Source organism: Camelus ferus, chromosome X, assembly GCF_009834535.1.
Source record: "Camelus ferus isolate YT-003-E chromosome X, BCGSAC_Cfer_1.0, whole genome shotgun sequence".
NCBI lineage: Eukaryota > Metazoa > Chordata > Mammalia > Artiodactyla > Camelidae > Camelus > Camelus ferus.
The window spans coordinates 95,977,735-95,984,162 of NC_045732.1; the positions used below are offsets into that span (position 1 = coordinate 95,977,735).

At 44.4% G+C, this 6,428-nt stretch overlaps 1 protein-coding gene across 2 annotated transcripts in view; it reads right to left on the reverse strand.

The window, feature by feature from the left end:
* The window catches only part of GRIA3 (glutamate ionotropic receptor AMPA type subunit 3), a 260,463-nt gene extending 259,200 nt beyond the window's left edge, over nt 1-1,263 (reverse strand). Inside the window, exon 1 of one of the 2 annotated variants that reach the window (XM_014566983.2) lies at nt 54-1,263. The gene's annotated coding sequence lies outside the window, so the exon portion shown is untranslated. Of the gene's footprint in view, nt 1-48 lie in introns of both variants that reach the window. The other variant, XM_014566984.2, reaches the window with a different exon arrangement.
* Nucleotides 1,264-6,428: the final 5,165 nt, after the last annotated feature.

Sequence of the window (6,428 nt, forward strand, 5' to 3'; positions counted from 1 at the left end):
GCTCCCTCTCGCTCCCAGGCTCTCTCACACCCCCTCCCCGCCCCCCACCTCACTTCTGTCTTCACACCAATCTGGAAGGCGGGTTCATTCGTTGCAAGCTCGGTTCACCAAATCAATCTCTCCCCCTATCACTGGGAGGGGGGGGGGAAATAAAAACCAAAAAGAAACAAAAAAGGACAAAACACCGAAAAACAAAACAAAACAAAACAAAAAAAAACCAAACAAAAATCCCCCAAAAAGAATGAGAGAGAGAGAAAGTAAGAAATTAAAAAGAAAATCCGAGACTTTTCTCCCCCAGAAGATGGTGGGTCTAAAGAGGGGAAAAAAGAAGGAAAGAGCGAAAGGCTCAGCGGCGGTGGATTGGGCTCTTCCAATTGGGCCGGTAGGGGGATATTGATCAAAGTTGATCTGACGTGGAATTAAAGCCGCACACCGCTTAGCTCCACTGCAAACTGCAGCCGCGGACTGCAAAGCCTCGGCGCTGGCGTTTGTCAACACGGGAGATGGGATCAATAGAAATACACTTGTCCCCACGTGAGCCAGCCTTTCAAGCTGCAACCAGCTTTTTAAAGAAAAAGAGAACGAAAAGCGGCATTGTCTGTGCGTTTGTGTCTCTGTCTTGAAGAAGAGGGTCTTGAGAGGGGCGGTTAGTGGTTACTCCGGAGTCTTTGTAGAGACTCGAAGAAGCAGTTCCCATCACAATGCGCCCGAAGATGCTGCGCATGCCCGGGCCGTGCCGCTCAGTTTTTACAGCGGAGATCCGAGGGTCAGTGAAGAACCCCCCACCCCCACAGCTCTGGGAGGCGAGGACCTACCCTGACCCAGGCGCAGAGCCGGACTCATGGGGGAAGGGCGAGAGGGCAGTGATGTGCAGCGTGGGGCTGATTGCATTGGAGGGCGTAGAAAAGTATGTGCGTGGAGGTGGTAACTAAAAGGTTAATGAAAAGGACGCTCAGTCCCAACAACGAAGGAGGAGAGAGGTGTAGAAATGATTTGGGGTTAGGGTGGGGGCTGAAAGTTAAGATTGGAGGAAACTGTCCCTAGCTGCCTTGCTCCCTTGCTGTTGCCTTTGGACATAGCAGCCTAGGTCCCTGACTAATGACCCCAAGAGGCCATCAATTCTGCCCCACTCCTCTTTCACTCTCTTGTCTAAGGGGAGGAAAGAACCTTCGAAGTAGGCAGTGCAGCCTGGATCTCAGTTGGGGGGCGATGGTCCCCTCCACAACATGCTGTGGAGGAACCTTTGTGGCTGTAGATGCCTCCCCCGGCCCCTTTCTCCAGTGGTGAGAAAAAGAAGCCTCTTTATCTCCCAAGTCTTTCATGCCTATCCCAGCTACTCCGGAAGAGATGGATTTTATCCCTCCCCACACCAGCTGTTCTTTTTTCATATCCTCTCTTCCTGGTCTAAGTGGAAAATAAAGCTTCCTGCCAGTGTACAGCAAACACATGGGGTGGGGGTTACCAAGGCAGGGGCCCTGGGGACCAACTGGTACACCAATTACGCTGGAACTTTGGATTTGGTATGACATAGGTTGGAGCCTGGAACAGAAACTCTCCAGACCCCTGGGCAACCAGAAAAATGGTTCTAGGCTCTTCCCAAATTTCTATTCATTCTGATAATGCAAAATGTCTTCCTACCCACCAGCCATGGAAATCTTTTGTCTCCAGTGGGATAGTCCATGGCAAGCAGTGAGAGAGAGACCTGAGAGTCACAGAAGACCAAATTTGCAAGTGGTTGGAGCATTAGGGCAAAAGGGGTAGCAGAGACTAGGTTGGCCACCCCTTGACAATTGTGGAGAGTGACCTAGTATGGTTCAGGAACATAGGCTTAGGAAAAAGGTCTAGGTTCAAATCTATATTCTATCATATAGAGGCAGGATGTGACCTCAAGTGACTCTTAATCTGAACCCCAGTTTTTTCACCTGCAAAATGGGAATATTAATATTTCTTTCCTGATAAAGTGGTTGTGGGTTAAATAGGATAATGGATGTGAATGCATCTAATTCTGTGCCTGACTCACAGAAGAATCAATAAGTATTCATTTCTAAACTCTCTTCCCTCTCTCTCACCTTTTAAAAGTGCCCTTTTCTCCCCCAAAGCTCCTCACGCTGTCAGCCTCCCCTTTCTCCATCATCCCCCAAACCTCAGACTCTGCTACCAAATCTTTGCCAGTGTTCCACGGCAGGCTTCCCATTGTAGCTCCTCAAGAGCCCTAGGAGACAGGAGAGAATCTGGTAGATGCATCTTTATTAATGTTCTAATGGCAGGCAGTGACAATTTACTATTAAGAATGACACATTTACAGAACCTGTCCTCTGTGCCAGACACTACATGTTCCTCCTTTTAGATAACATAGTTGCCTTTTAATAGGAGTCTTCAATGCCTTGCCCCAAAGGAATAACTAATGAGGAGTTTCAGTTTTGAATTCAGGTGAGTGGACAACATATTTTGGATGGAGGGTGGTGGCTTTCAGCACACCTTACTTCACTCCTGAAGACATCTGATGCACCTGGTCACCTGGCAGGGTGCCCACAGCCTGTTCATGGGAATGTTTAGGTAGCAAAAAAAAGTAAATTTTTTAAATTTACAATTCCAAAGTGAAAACAGTACTTCTCTTTTGAGGTTTCTGTTTGTTTCGGGCTCGGAATGGGGCACTTGGCTAAGCAAAAAGAAACATCAGCCAGCGGAATTTGGAGATGGGGGTCCATACCGCATTGAGCCTCATACTTGCTAACTTGATACTTTGCAAAGAGAGAAAATAACAATGGGAACCATTCGGATTCGCTGGAGGGAAACTGCTCTACCCGTTAAAGTTAATGAAACCAAGATACTAGATCCTCTGCCTAATGGAAAGATAACTTTCTCACCATTTGACTCGAAACTTTGATTTCTTCAATAAATGTTTGACTACCTGCTGTATGACAGACTGCTAGGCACCAGGGGTATAAGGAAGCAAGACAGTTTCTGCTTTCAATGAATTTCAAGTTCAGAGAGGAGAGGAGGTATTCATTTTCCATGACAATATAACATGGTAAGCGCTGTGAAGACAGTGAGCACCAGCTACCGTGGCAGTGTAGAGGAAGGTGTTTAAACGTCTGAAACGAAGTACTTCCCTTATCCCAGATTCAACCCTATGCCACTAAAAAGATACAGCAAAGTGATTTCTAAGGACCCTTCCTGCTCTCACGTTCTATGGTCCTGTGATTCCATGAGGCAGGATTATCTTAGCGTCAGAAAAACTGTCCAAACATCAGCCCACACTCTAATCAAGGAATTAACCTAGGTACTACTGATTCTTGATGGCTGTCTTTTGCACTTTCCATTCTTGGATTCTTTGGGAAGAATAAAGTCCAGCTATATTTGGAGACTCAGGTTGGGTGTGATATCTAAGAAAGACTGGGTCCTTCATGTTATTTCTCTATCTTCCAATCTTCTCCGTTACACCACCTCCTCCAGAAAGCTCTGTAGAAATCCTCTATGTGGGTATCAACCTTGATGTTGCTGAATAAATCCACAGCCCCAAGGAGCTGAAATTCCAGGCATGAGCTTAGTTGGATCTGCTTTTGGTGGGAGTATATGCATGGGTCAGAGGAGAAGCCTTATGAACTCAGGTTTAATATGCCCAGAAATGAGTCCACAGCAACTTCCAGGAGATAGTCACACCAAGTGAGCAGTGATCATGAAAGCAATTGTTTATCTCAAATGGTTTTCAGATTGGTTTGATTTTTATAGATGGTGAGGGTGTTTAGAATTCATTATTTTTTGCCCTGAAGACATCTCCAGGAGCTGTTTTGGGGCACGATTACTTGGAAGTGATCTTTCACTTTTAGTAGCCCTCTTCCAACCTTTCCTCTCTGGACTAAACACTTTCACATTGCCTCCTTTAATCACCCTCAGGACTAGTGAGCATGCTCTTGAGCTCTTCAGTTAGGAGACTGAATTACTAAAGTAACAGAAGGATCTCACCATTGAGCAGTCTACCTCTAATGGACCAAAGACAAGACCATTTATCTGAAACATGAAGCATCCTCATCTTCAGATAAAGACACAACCCACTAAAACTGGCACAAACAGTAAGAGAGATGCATCGGCTCATGTAACTGGAAGGGACAGAGGTAGGAATGGCTTGAGATTTGATTGGATTCAGTAGTTCAAAAATTTTATCAAAGACCAAATTTCTTTTCCTCTCTCCTTTCTGCTTCCCCCACAATGGAAAAATATCTGTAGCATTTCTTGATTTCACATCTGCATCATATCTTTTTATATCATTGGTTCAAAATGAATCACATGACCATTCATGATCTAATCCTGTGGCCTAACAATATCATGATTAGACCTGAATTACCTGAACCAATTGCCATGACATGGTGGATTATATCCCAACCATAGAGCTGAGAGTAGGGAGTAGAGTCAGTCCCCCACTCCCCTCACCAAACCACATGACTGACACACAGTGGGAAGAAGGAGATATGGAAGATGGGAAACAACCACAAAACCCACTAAAATCCCTATCTTCCCAAATGTCAATTCCTGAGAATTGTGAGTGGTGATCATTTTGCTCTTGAAATGTCTACAGGCTCCTGGTGACTTGTTGAAATGGTCTTGTCTTTGGTCCACTAGAGGTAGATTGCTCAATGGTGAGATCCTTCTGTTACTTTAGTAATTCAGTCCCCTAAATTCAGTTCATGATGCACCTGCCTGATATTTAATTCTGCTCTTAAGAGAATCATGTTATATTGAGTGTTCAAGGTGAGAAACTATTATAGAAACAATTTCTTTTCCTAGGGGTAGAGGCAAATAGTCTTCCACATCTTTTCACATAGGGATCTAGTGACTCATCCCCATATCCAACTCAGGGTAAGCAGAGGTCTAGGGTGTTACTCCATAGACTATGAATCCGGGGACGTTTAATGAACAGCCCAAGGTCACACAGTCAAGTGGAAGGGGATAGAGTTTCTTAGCCCTCTAGGGCTTTATCCACCAAACCAGAATTCCCTTCACGCTGAGATGGAATTGAATCATAACAAATATATTCTGCTGGGATGGGTACATCTTAGCAAGTAATTATCCCCTGGTGGGCTCTGAATGGACTTGAAACCTGTAGATGGAAATCACATGGCTTTAGGACTCTCACTTCTCACAAAGTGACATTCCTGTAAGCTACAATGTCTCTCTGATGGGAAGTGTTAATTTATTGTGAATTATTCCAGGTTACCTCCAAAATATGATATTGTTGACATTTTTATTAATGTATACTTTTTTTTTACCCCTCTGGGAAGGTTAGAAACTGTCACTGTGAAATAGCACAGGCAAGTCAGGGGAAATTAACCCCTAACCTAAAACTGTCTCTGCATCCCAGTCCTAGTTGGGAAAGGGTAGCTTATTTGAGCAGATTTGAGAAGTTTATTGAGGAATTTTGGGTGCCAATTGGTTGAGGAGTTATGCTATTATACTCAACTGGAAAAGTTTCCATTTTTTGGAGTAGTTATGAAAATTAGAAACTGACTCCAGATTCTGAAACTCATAACTTTGTGTCAGGAACTGAGTCAGCATTATGCCATTTCATATGAAGGCAAATAGGCTTTTCCCCCTCCTTTTTAAGGTGTATGTCTGTGTGTGGGTGGTGGTAATGAGGTTGGGATGGGTGAAGCATGTATTAGATTGAATGAGTGGTCCAATGAGTCCCTCCTTCCTGCATCCCTGCCTTTATTATGGCCTTATTGTGGGCAGTTTAGTTCTCTACCCTTTGACTTTGGATTTGGCCACATGACTTGCTTTGGCTAATGGCACATGGGTAGGAGTGAGAGTATACCTTTTCTAGCCTATGTCTTAAACTCATGCAGTTCTGCTTGTCATCTTCACCTCTGTCAGTGCCATGAGAAGAACATGTACCAGCGAGTTTGCTGGTCCAAGAAGGATGAAAGACATGTGGAGTGGAACTACCTCAGGTGACTCACAGGACGGAAGTAAGAAACAGAACCATCTCATCTACTACAATCTGTAGAAGGGCTGCCCAGTTGAGCTCACACTATATCAGCTGGGTCACAGCCAACCTACAGATGAGTGATAAATGATAAATGATTGTTGTTTTTTTTTAAGTCACTAAGATTTGGGGACTAATACAACACACATCTGGCTATGGTGTATTTGTACGAGTGATCTAAGTCTAAGGTGACCATGCATCCTGGTTTGTCCAGGAAAATTCAGTTTATGCCATTGTCCTGGCACAGTTATTACTAATGTGCCCTTTCACTCTCAAAAATATCCCAGTTTGGATGATAAACTCTATGATCCATCTCGCTGAGGCAATGTGTGGCTTATGGGGTTGCTCTAAGGGCCAGATGAGACTTACTGTTTGCTTGCCACTTCCCCGTCTTAATTTCTGTTTCCTAATCTGTCAGCTGGGGATTTGACTCTAGACACCTTGA